We start from the raw sequence: 14438 nt of genomic DNA on the forward strand, positions 1-14438 counted from the left end.
CGACTCCTGCTGACTTGCGTTGCAGTCTTGCAGAGGGACGAGGAGTTCAAGCAGTGACCTTTCTCCATGGAGCGGGTGGTTTAGCGATGTTGCATCGCTGTCCCGGCGCACTGTCGAGAAGGCGATGCGGTCGATCGGCTGTACGACACCCAGAACAAGAACCTGACGCTGATGTGGTTCCTGCTGCGCTACCTCCACTACGGCAACGCCGACAAACCGAGATGCCTCACCGGCCTGGACGATACGGCCGTGCAGGGCGTGGCGTTCAGCATTCTCCTGCCAAGGCCTCTTCTGGGTGTTGCGGATCCCGTCGTTGGAGAAGATGAGGAAGGTGGGTAGGCCGGTTGACAAGTACCTCGCGGAGATCTCGACGGACCATGGACTGGGCGTTTCCAGGTTCTTCACCATAGTCGAGAGCCTGCCCGGGGTAATTAACTCATTTCTCTGTCCAATTTGAATCTCTGAAGATTCGACTAAGAAAACGTACTATGTTGGTTGTACTATTTGAGATTGAAATTCTGAAGCAAGAAGAAGTTTAACACGTGATTATCAGATTATGGGGAGATGATTACTGGGAGGCAAAGACGCAAAGGAAAAAAAAAAACAGAGTGTAGGGACCAACATTTTCATCTCGCATGCACAGTGAATATTTTTACTATATTTTCGTGACATGGGTCTAGATGAATTAATCTGTGATTGTTTGGTTGCTCTTAAAGTCAGTTCATATGGCTAACAGTAACAAAATGAACCTAGATTATTTATTTACTATTAGTGGATTATCCATATTTGTTGTAGGCTGACAGTTGTGTTATTCTTTTTTCAGAGAAACAGTGTCTTGTGAGGTGAGCTACCAGTTGATAAATTCATCAATCTATATCTATTTCTCATTATGTAAGTGATATAAGTTTGTTAGAAAGCCAGTTCTCAGATGTCACAGGATTTGATCACACGTCAGTGTCGTATGATACATCTCAATCTTGCATGTAACTAGATAACTATCACTATTGGAAATCTTACCATTTTTCTCTTCCGGTTTCGTACTGAATGATACACAATGCTTAGGTTCACGGTTTTCTCCCAGCTGGTCGCTTTGTTGGACATTGACATGCATGTCCTACCTTTTCATCTATTTATTTATATGCTTTTGGCCTACTCTGATTAGTTAGAACCAGAGTTTTACCATATGCAAGTCTAATGGGATAAACGTGTCTGGGTGGATTCTCTTTGATGTATCATGGCAAGTAATAGACGGGTTACCATTTGCTACTGAAATTATGCCAATGTGTTCTGCACCGGCTATATCTGTTGAAATGAATTTGCTTTACACTAGAGAATGTATTTTCGTTCGAGGAGTTGTAGTGCCTGTAGGTTTGAGGGTAAAACTAGAATTGCCAGTGATTGGTTTCTATGGCACCTCTCTGTTCTTATTCCTATATGTGCGTCAGTAGAACTGCTAACTAGGATAGATTCTATTTACAGTACAAGTCTGTGCAATGTAATTAATCGACCATCCCTGCGTATTTCTTTGAAGGAACAAATATATATTTTATAAAGCCTCGATGTCTTGCATTTGGTAATCTTTGATTTCACATTTCCCCGTATAGGCGCCCATCGGAGCAATGGAACGAACAATGCTGAACGATGTTCCCTCACTTCTTACTCTTGGAGTGTTCTTGTGAGGACGACTGATGGAGCATATCACACCTCATGCTAATAGTATGTGAAGTTCAATACTGCAAATGGGAAACCAATCATTGATAATTTGGATGTTGCTTTTGTCTGCCATGTTTAAGAACTGGTCTCTTGGTTTGAAGCACTTCTAAGTATATATTAGGATAAAGTGGCATTGGGTGTTTGAGGTAGTATGTTACGTTGGCATGGTAATCAGCTAGGTTTCTCTCCCGGTATCTTTCCCCTGAATAACTGCTGAAATATAGAACTAGCTTGATTTTATACATAGTGGAACACAATTATTTTCATTGTGTAAATAATAGTAGCCGTGAATTTTATTAGTCCAGATGGCCTCTTCTATTTCCATGTTTTGGCAAGTTTGAAGTTGGAGCTGCAGTGTTATTGTGTTATCGTAAGAAATAGAATCCAACATGATTATTGAGGTATGCCCTGGTAGAGTAAGTCCCTCTTTGTTGCCTACTCCTTGGTTAGTTTTACACATCGGATTTAAGTTCTAGATCCTAGATTTCATAGATGTACTGTTAGTGTTTTTTATGCACATAGTGCGTTTCACATTTTGTTCCCCTGAACATTTCTGCGACTTAAGTTGATACTTAAGAAAGGTGAATCAGGCAAAATTTCCATATACCTAGAAGCCTTCAGGTACCCTACAATCTAATTGACTGATTAGACGTTAGATTAACAATACACAGCCTCCATATTTCTTGTGTATATATATTTTCTTCGATTCAGATAGTTACTGTCTGTTAATTCTCGACAATTTTATAAAATGTAAGAAAGCAGGGGAAAGACTCAAATAGTTTGCAGGCATTGCATGCTGTTTTTTGCACTAGGCTCATATGTTGCAACGTACTGTGGCTTTGTACACATTGAGCTGCATGGCTACAAACAAACAAGCTTATTGTTTTGGACTGTGCACAACTGAATCTTCTCTTCAGGTCAAATTTTCTTCCCTTCAGCGTGTCGTGTTGTATTTGTCTTCCTTCTGCTTGATGATTAGATATTTACATCCACCAATATTAATAATTGAGACAATTCGTTGCATCCTTGGTCCAAATTTTGCAAGCATGCAGAGTGGTCCAAATTTCCCAAGCATTCAGAGACAGATCGTCTGCCATGGGTCTTCTTTAGTCTTTACTCTAAAGAAAAAATTTCCTATGTGCTTCCGTTGATGCTGCTTTTGTGAGTAATGCCTTAGTTTTTGTTGTTGTTACATATAGAATAAACAAAAGGGTATATCTTCCATAATATCAGGGATTTAGGAGGAATTTAATCTCAGATCTGAAAATAAATTAGTAAGCTTTGCTGGGTTGCATCGGCATTTTTCAGTGTTTCCTTTGAAGAAAAAATTTCCCAAGTGCTTCAGTTGATTCTGCTTTTGTGAGTAATGCCTTAATTTTGTTGTTGTTACAAATAGAATAAAAAAGGTGTATCTTCCAAAATATTAGGGATTTAGGAGGAATTGAACTCAGATCTGAAAACTAATTATTAAGCTGCTGGGTTGCATCGCCACACCACCTCTGTTTATGCAAGCTCATTTATATTATTTTGATAACATAGAAATTTTATGTGCTATCGATTAGCTTAATATGTAAAGTGATTACTTGAAATTTGCATAAACCAAGTTAGGAGAATTTACTAATTACCACTTTACATAATTTAGTGGACATGATTGTCACTTTGTCAGGCCAAAAGATCCACATCTAAGCATTAGTTTCTGATCTATAAATTTGGCAGGTGGAGATGAGCACAATTATGATATGAGGAACCTTGTTTCTTCAGCTAAAGATATTCAAATTGGCTCTTGAAAGGTACGCATGGGAGTTTGAGAGAAATATTTGAACTCTGATTGCTTAGGTTTTGTTTAATCCCATTTACTGGTCTGGTGTTGTTTTAGGGATTTTGATAGTCTCTCGCTATTTTTCAGGAACAAAATATATGCGCTAAAGGAAGGTCAAGTATCTACTTACAGACCAACCCGGTAATGAAACAATACTGGCTAGCCTACTTCCAAAAATTATGTGCGGCGTTTCACAGCATTAGGTTGGTCTATGCATACATGCAGAGGTCTTTTAAGGACATGATCTCACCATGCTTGATATCATTGCAATTCTCTACATGTTGTTTGATCAGTCAACTAAGCAAAAAGTATCTACCAAATTATACTATACAATTAATGATGTGTTGTTTGACTCTGTCTTTTCCAGTGCAGCGATTCATGCATATAGTGGTTTCTTCTCCGTATGTGGTGACAGGCGTCGCAATTGGGGAGGTGGCACGCTGATCTCGGTTTACTTGGACGACCTCACCATCCTGTGTACGTAAGTACCAGTAAGTTCTTAAGATTTTCTTCAACCTTCTACAGATAAAATGGTTAACTGAACTTGGGTCGTTTTCCTGTGTGTCAAATGCTGACGCATAGTCGAGCTGGATTGGCCATTCTATTGCAATCTCATGGTGGTGAACAACAGCTAGCACCATGTCATGTTCAAGGTCGATGGCATTTTCTTCTCCTTATGTACAACTCCGGATTTTTTTTCCTTGCATTTTGGTGGAAATTTGGTAATAAGGTTCCTTTTTGTTTTCAGGCCAAGACGACATCTCCGAGGTAGTATTTCGACGGGCCAAACGTGAGCGTCGTCTAGCCGTGGGATTCTTGCTTGATAACAAGTAAGCATGCATATGTACCGTGTTTTGGTTTGCCACATTTGATGTTGCTACACAAGGCCATGTTTGTCTTTAGGATCCTTCAGTGTTAATCTGTCTGCATCTGCCTTCTTCTTTGCCTAGAGGACACACATGCTAAAATTAAAGAAAGCTCTATGACAGTTGACAGTCACATCAACAACATGATTAAAGTACAATATTGATGTGTAAAAAAGGGACCGATACAGAGGTAGTTACTATGTTCATTTTTACGCATGTTTGTCTCTTCGAAAATTCTGTACTGTTGATGTGTACGTACGTGCTTTGTAAAATCTTCTGGCCATACTTGGATTTGCCAGCAAATTTTTTATTTGACCTTTTATTTTACTGGATTATTATTTATTTGACAAGAAAGTGCACTTCCTATTACTGTTAGTGCTGAAAATTCTTAGGTGCCATGTTAGCGTCCTAGGGGTTCAAACAATGATGACATAATAAATTTTTATTTCATCACATCTGAAGATGCTCATTTCCGTACTAAACTTGTTGTTCATGTTTCCTTGGTATCATGTAGTAGATCTCTCAGATAGAAAAGTTAACTTACTTTTTCAGCTAGACCAAATAACTCTTGTGCTATGTGGTGTCACCAAACGGTGTCAGTCGTATTGTAGATTGTTTCTTGGTATCACAGTCAAAATCTATTATAAAACCGCTATTATACATGCTTTTAGCACCTCATCACGAGCCTTATTGAGCTATAGGCCTCCTGAAGCTTTATAGATGCCAAATATTCGACTTATGATCTATGGGTCTTTTTAGAGATGCTTATTTAAATCACTTTCCTTCCTTAGTCATGTGCACTCTTAATGCAAAATATTGCATTTATGATTTATGTTTTCCTTAGTCTTGTGTGTTCACGCTTCCAAGAGTTTAGACGATTTTCACGTTAATAAATATGTGGAGGCACAGAATAATTGTGCATCCCGATTTGATTTCCAATACACAGTGACATAAGTGTTGATAGATGTGCACTAGATATGCACATTAGATGTACTGTCCCAGACAGTAGTTTAGGTAATTTCCAGTCTAGGGTACATGCAGTTTCTCGAATCTGAAAAGTGTGACCACGTATGCTTATTCTCATTATCAAAATGCTCTTAGAAATTATGGTACTAAAAAAATGGTTGCGTATTATTTTATGCCATGGTGTGCTTTCCTTTGGTTGCATCTTGGCTTCTTGATGTCTCATGGAAACTGTTGGACGATGTTCCGTTCTTCATTGCAAAGCTGGATATATATGTCTGTGTGTTGTCAATATTTTCTGCTTAATGCTTTACTAGGTGTATGGTGGGTACTCACCCATGCCCCTGTAGGATATGTAAGCTTGAGTTTGTCTGAAAAATTGGTAATATAAACTCACGGGTGATAAAAATCACAAATTTATCTGTGAACTTCCTCTCCAGCTCATGGTTTCGTTTGGTTGCTATTAAAATCAGTTCATATGACTTAGAGTGAAAAAATAAACCTAGATTTATTCACTGTTAGTGGATTACCCATATTTATTCTAGGCTGACAGCAGTGTTATTCTTTTGAAGAGAAACGGTATCTTGTGAGGTGAGCTCAGGGCCGGCCCTATGTTTTTCGGGCCCTTGGGCGAATTCCACAAAAGGACCCCTTAAGGCTGATATATGTATGCATATTTATGATAGAAAACATAATAAAATGGTAAAAAAATAGAATAAATATTGTTTACTAGTTTAATTAACTCAAATAAAATCAAATTACGATGACTTCATCGACAATTAAGCTTCAATGCTTCACAAGAAAACTTCTTCGTGCATGCGAGAAAGAGTAAGCAGGAGGCGCGCTCATGCGAGAAATAGAGAGCGGCTAACCAATGAATGGCTGCATGGCGTTTATGACAGCTCCTGAGGGTGGGATTGTACCGGGGGCAAATTAAGCTAACTCCTTCCTAATTTATCTGATCGAGGACTTGCCTTGATATCTGCTATTTTCCTAGGACGCGAGCTAAAGGTGAACGGAGGGAGTATATTGTATTTTTTCCAGCCCATAGTAAACAAATCTTCCGTTCCTGGGTCCCTCACTGGCCTGGGCCCTAGGCGGCCGCCCATGGCTGCCATGGGTCATGGCCGGCCCTGGGTGAGCGTGAGCTACGCTTTGATGAATTCACCAATCTATGTCCATTTCTCATTCTGTAGGTGATATATTGTTAGAAAGCCAATTTTCATATGTCATAGGGGTTGATCACACGTCAATGCCGTATGATACACCTCAACCTTGTATCGAAATAGATAACTATCATTCTATACTAAACTAATCAGGTATATCCTTTTTTAGGTGGTTGGTATTTTTTTGTGAAGCATCAAATGGCAGGACTCTAAGGTTAAGACGAGCCAGGACGTCTCTCCCTCTCTCGTTACTGTAGCAGAGGGCGAATTTGTAGAATCCCCCGGCCGATCCACCTCGCTACCGCCGTTTCGCCGGATCTCTCGCCCTCCGGCGGCCGCTCCGGCGGCGGGAGGGCGGGGGATCCCCGTCTCGCGGTTGTATATAGTGTAGGATCTGTAGGGTTTGTGGCCGGCGGCGCCGTGGAGGAGGTGGTGTCGCCGGTGTGGTGTGTGTTGCAGGTGCGCGTCCCCTTCGACGGCGGCGCTCGGTGGAGCTCCGTGGTGGTGCGCTTGCTCCCTCCGTACTCGCGGTTCGGCGGAATCGTGTGGTGCGGCGATCCCCGGCCAGGTCCGGCATGGCGGCGGATCTGGGGTGTGAAGATCTTGAAGACGGCGGTGCGGTGCTTCGCGACGGAGCTGATGGTCCAGGGCGTTACTCCTTCGGGGGTGGTGAGCGGGGACTTCCCGGCTGCCATGGGGCTGCCTTCGTCGATCCTTGGCGTGTGGACGAGCAGCGGCAGCGGCGCGTCTCTCTCTCGTTCAGGTCGCCGGCAAAGTTGGAGCTCAGAGGGACTTCGTTGTAATTTCTTTTTTCTGGGCTTTTCTGTAAGATCGGAGCATCAATAAAGCGTCTTCTTCTCGCAAAAAAAAAAAAAAAATGGCAGGACTCTATTCGGCGTGTGGTATGTTTCCTTAATTTGTTGGTACTTCACAATTTCTTTACGAAATAAGCCGGTGCAGAAAACAACTGTGCAACTTTGTGATAATTAACAATGAATAATTGCTTAAGTCAGTACAACTCATACTTTGCAGACTTTAGTAAGTGAAATACACTAAATGCATGATGCTACTCTCTTCAACTAAAAACCTGATTTCTCTTGCATCTCCTTTCTTCTGACGATTACCACGGCACAAGAAAAGTGATTGTATCATGTACTCAGTTAACTTGTGTCGTTCATTACACCTGCACTTTCCAGGATGTATTTTGTGAAGGCAAAATCAGACAGATCGATTCATCTCCCGCCGTATAACAATGCCTTACAATTAAGTTATTGTAATGGCAACCATGGTAACCTGTCATTTTATTTGATAGTTGGCTCCAAAGTATGATGCAATGGACAGCATGTACTAAGACGTTTTTAAAAGATACATTTTATCCACGTACCTAATGTGATGTGTAATATCGTCTCACGGGGCGTGTACAAGCTAGGGTCTGCTTTTGTTTATTCCTATACTAATCCATGTGTGTTCTATGTAATAAACCTCCGAGTAGCAGTAGGACTGTATCGCTGTGTTGATGTACCATTTGATCACACCTTTGGCGCCTATTGCATATTATTATCGTCCTCTTCAAAAGCACGTGAGAAAAAAATGTTGAATGTTATTGCTCACTTTTTTGTTTAGTTTCTATGCAAGGAGAATAACAATTAGGAATTCTATTCAGTTCATACACACGTACTTATGCATACAGAATTCTCAGCCGAGAGCTAAAACCGTGCATAGGCATCAGCGTGAAACCGCCTTTTGTTTATCAGTATAACAATCCATGCTACTACCGAAGTTCTATATATGTAATGGTTCTTCTGTATTGCAATGTGGAACTACCATTTGATCACCCATTACAGTATGATGATGATCAATATACAATACTCTTTTCTCAGGATCAGCCTTTTATACACATGATATTAATGCACACTAGCTATATCAGATTTGATTATCAACTAGCTTGAAGATCATTGTTTGAACAACAAAATAATCATTAAATTTACCAATCCAAGTGTGATCTTAAAATTATTAGCACCATTGCATTAGACGGTTGGCGCGGCGTGCCGTCGCGCCTTTTATGCTAGTCTAATTTACTTTCTGATTTTCTTGAAATGGTAGGGCCGAAAGGGGAAAACCGCCCAAAAGCTCTAAACAGAGCGGGTGATGTATGCCCGACCTGGTCAACACGGACCAGGCGCCGCGGATGGTTTGGGCCGGCGCAATGTTTCCTTTCGCTTTTTCTTTATTTGTTCCTTTTCTTTTCTGGTTTTTCTTTTTATGTTTCTTAAAAGTTGAAATATTTATGAATCCAAAATTTTAAATTTATTTCAAAAAAAATCTAATTTTCAAAAATTTGTTCGAAATATTTTCAAATTTTGAAATTTTAAACTTGATTTTTTTTCAAAATTTTGATTTTAAATTTTTGATTCCGAAATTTAAACATTTTTGAATATGAACAAGTTTTAAATTTGAACATTTTTGAATACGATTTTTTTAAAATTTGAACATTTTGAAATTTGAACAATTTTAAAAATTAAGTATGTTCCATGTTTGAACTTTTTAAAATTTGAACTATTTTGAAATTTGAACTTTTTTGAATTTGGAAAAAAAGAAGAAGAAAAGAAAAACAAACCAAAGAGGAAAAAAACAAAAACAAAAACGAAGAAAAAAATAAGCGAAAAATGGGCTAGGCCCGTACCCGACCAGGGGTGTGCAATGCCTGGTAGGCACCGACTTGGTCGGTGTATAGAAATCCCGTAAACAGACGGGGTGTTGTATGCCGACCTTGTCGGCACAGATCAGGCGCCGCACACTTGCCTGTCGTTTACTAGGTGTACTGCTAGGCATGGGCAGCCCGGTCTAGATGGCCCAGCCCAAAAATCCTGGGCCAGGTTGGGCTTGCATGTCGGGCCGGGTCCGGGCATGATTTTGGAGCCTAAACGTCAGGCCGAGCTCGAGCTTACAATAGAAACATAATTTTTTGCTTAGTTCAGGTTGGGCTTGTAGGACCGGGCCATGGGCCAGGTTGAGGCCCGATTTGTAATCCCGAAGGTCAGCTCAGGCCAGGCTCGGGCCTAAATCCGGCCCAACCCGAGGAATGCCAGGTGTAACCAGGTGTGTTGTGCCTCGGCACGCGCTGGGAGATGCTATCCACCGATCTGGTCGGTGCAGATGGGGCTGCCGCACACCCCGCGCGCCCCCGGGTTACTAACTGGGCCCCAACCCAACATCAGGTAAGCCGTTTTTTCTTTTTCGTTTTTTTTGTTTTCTGTTGTTTCTTTTCTTGTTTAAAATATTTTTTTAGAAAAATCTGAATATTTGTCAAAATTAAAAAAATCAAAATTAAAAAGAAATCACTTTTAAAAAATCTGAACATTTTTCAGACTTGAACATTTTTAAATTTGAACAAAAATGTATTTTTCTCTATGAACAATTTCCGAATTTGAACATTTCTGAACTTGAACAAATTTTATATTTTAACAATTTTCGAATCTGAACGATTTTCATATTAGAACAATTTTCAAATTTGAACAAATTACATATTTGAACGGTTTTCAAATTTGAATGGTTTTCGAATTTGAACGATTTTCAAATTTGAACGATTTTCAGATTTGAACGGTTTTCAAATTTGAACATTTTTGAATTTAAACATTTTTCGATTTGAATAATTTTTAAAAATTGAAATTTTCGAATCTGAAAAAATATAAACAAAACCGAAAACAGAAAAAAGAAAAACAAACAGAAAAAGAAAAAAAAACGAATGGGGCTAAACAGACAAAAATGGGCCTGGCCCATACCCGACCAGGGGGTGTGCGGTGGCCGGTAGCCACCGACCTGATTGGTTTATATAGAAATTGCTCGGTAGCGCGCGTGCGCTACGAAGCACCATTTCGCTGAAGGGTTTTCGATTGTGGGCTCGGCCCATGTAGCTCGTTAATCCTTTCTTTCGCTGCTGGCGCGAGAAAAGCCAAAAATAGACGCTGGATTCAAGAATCGAATGGTTAAACTAGAACGGAACCTGTAGACCAATACTAGTTATTGTATTTGTAGAAGTAACATTCTATATACATACGCTGCTGTTTCGTCTTGTGTTTTTCATTTTTCTTTTCAGATTTTTTATATTTCTCCATTTCAGTACATGCAGCTTAGTACGCTCTTTTTTCCCTTGCTTTTACGATTTTTTTTCTTCTTCTTCTCTTTCTTCTTTTATTTTTCTATTTATATTCTTCTTCTCTTTATGTGTATTTTTCTTTCTTTTCTTTACCTTGTTCCCCATAGTGTAGAATGTTGTTCCCCTTCGTCCAGATTCTTGTTCCCGTTCGTGAAGGTTGTTGTTCCCCTCCGTTATGTGGCTCTTGTTCCCGACCGTTTACGCGGTTGTTCCTCTCTGTCTAGGTTGTTGTTCCCCACCATCTACGTGGTTGTTCCCCTCTATCTAAGCTGTTGTTTCCCACCGTCTAAGCGGTTGTTCCCCTCTGTCTAGGCTGTTGTTCCCCACCGTCTACGCGGTTGTTCCCCTCTGTCTGGGCTGTTGTTCCCCATCGTCTACGCGGTTGTTCCCCTCTGTCTAGGATGTTGTTTTCTTACATCCGAACTCTTGTTCCCTTCCATGTAGGATGTTGTTCCCCACTATCCAGGTTATTGTTCCCTACTGTACAAATATTTGTTTCCCACTGTATAATTATTTGTTTAATTATTTAGGAAGTTTTGTTCCTCTTACTCTACACTAGTAGAAATGCCCGTGCGTTGCCACGGATTTTCAAATTTCATTTTTCAATGCACATATATAATTTGAGCTCAATATGAAAATTCAAATTCAAATCAAATCAGGAATATTATAATGTGCTATAGCATGATAATACAGAACAGAATAACATGATATCATTGTCATAATACAACTACATTGCTTTGAAGAACGTTATACATGGTTGATCTCAGTAGGACGCGAGCAGTTGTAGAATTCTTGTACGTTATAAAAATTAAATAAGTACTCGACTAAGAGCGGTGTTTTGGAACATGGGTGCATATGCTCCCTATATTTTGAAATGCATCTTATATACATTTTAAATTTCAAAAAAATTGAAACTAAAAGTTCGCACATACATCTTCATGTGCTACATGCTCACAAAGTCGTTTCATAAAAAATCAACTTATCATGTGACGTGTGCAAAAAAGACAAAATTCAGTGCTAAAAATAATGCTTTTCACAAGATAAACTTTCTCTTTTTTATATAGACCACACAAAATATTAGTTTTTCGTGAAACTTGACGAACGCACATATATTATGGAGATGTACATGTAGAATTTTTTGTCCAAATTTTTCGGTATTTCGAAATATGAGTTTTTGGTAGAGGGAGCATACGCATCCGGGAGCCGAATTGAATTTCCGCTCGACTAACTGTTTATACATGGTATCATGCGCCCTCAGGATATACTTACTTTCCTGGACCCAACCATGCATACGGGAAAACCTTACAAGAGCCATGTTGTAGCACATAGTTACTTTTTGGAAGATAATAGATGTGGCTTGTGCAACGAACTCAAAATTGAGACAAAATATCATTTGTTCTTTCAATATCCGTTTGCCTGGAGATGCTGGAAATATTTTCCCTCCGATTTCACTGTATATACAGTAACATTAAAATATGTTGGCTGCCCTTTTCATATGGAAGTTATTACATAAATAGCATGTAGTATCAGGTGCTGCAGTAGGCAATTCGTATAGTGTTTACCTTCAAAAAGAAAAAATCTGGAAGTGGATATGGACCCTCAAAGGAGGGTAATTCACCTAAGCATAAACTGATTGGGCTTCAAGTATGTTCCTATTTTGTTTTCTTGATAGTTTTGAGAGAGGAATAAGAACTGCCTTTTCACTACTTTCAGTTGTCCATACCCACTTACACCTATACTTCTCTTATATAAAAAAATCGTAGGGTCCATTTAGTTAGGCTTCCAAGCCATTGGGGACTGTGTATTATTGCAAACTGCTATTTTTTGTCTGGATAATTAAACACGGTATTTCTGGCTTGACTAACTGATGCAATTTTGCATGAACATTACTTTGGGTCAGGTTCTTTTGTCGTACTAAAGATTTGCGGGTGGGATAAGTATCAAGAATTTTGAGGAGCTAGATTGCCTTTTTTCCCATAAGCTAGACTGTGGTAATTAGTCAGTGGTTATCCAAAAACAGATTCAAGCAGGTTATGCAAATTATTAGATTCCCTAGCTTTTTCGTAATACTCCCTTTTTCATGTCAATGGGAATAGTGGAACAGTGCAAAAAATGTGTTTTGTACCAAGTTGAAAGTGGCAGTTGATTCTTCTGAAAAGTGAGCTTATGATTCTTCTGAACAGCTTATTGACCTATATCAAAATGATCCGCTGTGTTCTAACTTCTGTATCAAGTATGGAAGCCATTTCACGAATGATCATGTATTTTGTTTCGGCTTCCACTACTATCAAGTAAAACTTGCTGAAATACTTTACAATGAGCTTGATAAGATATTTTAGCAGCTTGGTGAAATATCTGTGTGATATTAGGGAAATCTTCATTAGAAGCATGAACGTGTCACTCCGACTTCAGTATATTTTGGCCACTGCGTTTGAAATGATTGGAAATTTCATGGTCAATTGCTCTCTTATTAACTATCTGAAGTATAATAATATTTTAAATGAGATCCATATTTATTTTGTAATCGTGTTATCCCGCAATATTTCTTGAAGCCAAAGGTTGCAAAGGAGCCTTTTCCGGAATAGCTGTAGCAAATTACAGCTTAAATTTTTGTACCATTGGAAGCGACATTCCATTTTCGCTAAATACTAAAGTATATACAGTTTGATAGTTGTTGAACATTTCATATTTTGTGCCCTAGGTTCTGTTTTTGCATGGTGGGTTAAATTGTAATAGAAGCAGATCCTACTTTTAACATTCAAGTGTACGGTAAACCCCTATCTTTTAACATTAATCGCACTATCAATCAAATCGTTGCTTGCCAAAAATAGCTTCCACGAGAATGACTGTTGATTTGTACATGTTGAGCCCAAATGTTGTGTCCCTGTCTGAATTTCGCCATCTACAGATTTCCCTCGTATAATTATTTCTGGTCCTTCCATGCAACAGACTGAATCAAAGAGTGAAATGCTATTGTTAATTAGAGATTTCTCTGCCCGAGCTGAAATATATGATATTTAAGAGTTTGGGTGCTCTAGGTACAGTCTCAATGGTGTAAAGGGATTAATTGCTGATGCTGATTATGCTGTTTCACCTATGTTCATAATGTGGACATATCCAAATATTCCTCTCGGTTATTTGCCATCTTTAAGTTAGCTCTGCAGCATTTCACTTACTGCCTCTAATTATTTGCCATCTTTAAGTTAGCTCTGCAGCATTTCACTTACTGCCTCTAATTATGCTATGAATTTAGGATGTGTTGAAAACATTTTAAGTTCTAACCACAATTTCTTTAAGTACCCCTGCAGCCACTCACACTATTTTCAGTTGTAACCACACGTATTGGTGATTAGTCACAACACCACATCACCTCGTATTAGTGATTCTCCACACCTATGGGAAATTTCCTTCAGTCAATGTTACACACAAGGGTTTCAGTCGATCATGTGCTCTGCACGTACTGGTTTTCATTCTCTGAAGGACATTTGATCTAACCGACAGTATTATTTTGTATTTTTCAATCAAATGAATGTTCTAATTTTGTTTCCTGCATTTTATTGGCGTTTGTTGGCAGGGTCTTCTCCCTAAGCTTGAAGATGACACACACAGTTTTCGAGTGTATTTCGACTCACCTAGCAATGAACTAATAACCTCTAAAGCATAACATCGTATCTTGGAGGTGTAATATATATGAGTTTGGCATGTCACTTATGGATTGACAGCGTGACTTATGGAGATGATTAGGAAGCATTACA

Source organism: Lolium perenne, chromosome 4, assembly GCF_019359855.2.
Source record: "Lolium perenne isolate Kyuss_39 chromosome 4, Kyuss_2.0, whole genome shotgun sequence".
NCBI lineage: Eukaryota > Viridiplantae > Streptophyta > Magnoliopsida > Poales > Poaceae > Lolium > Lolium perenne.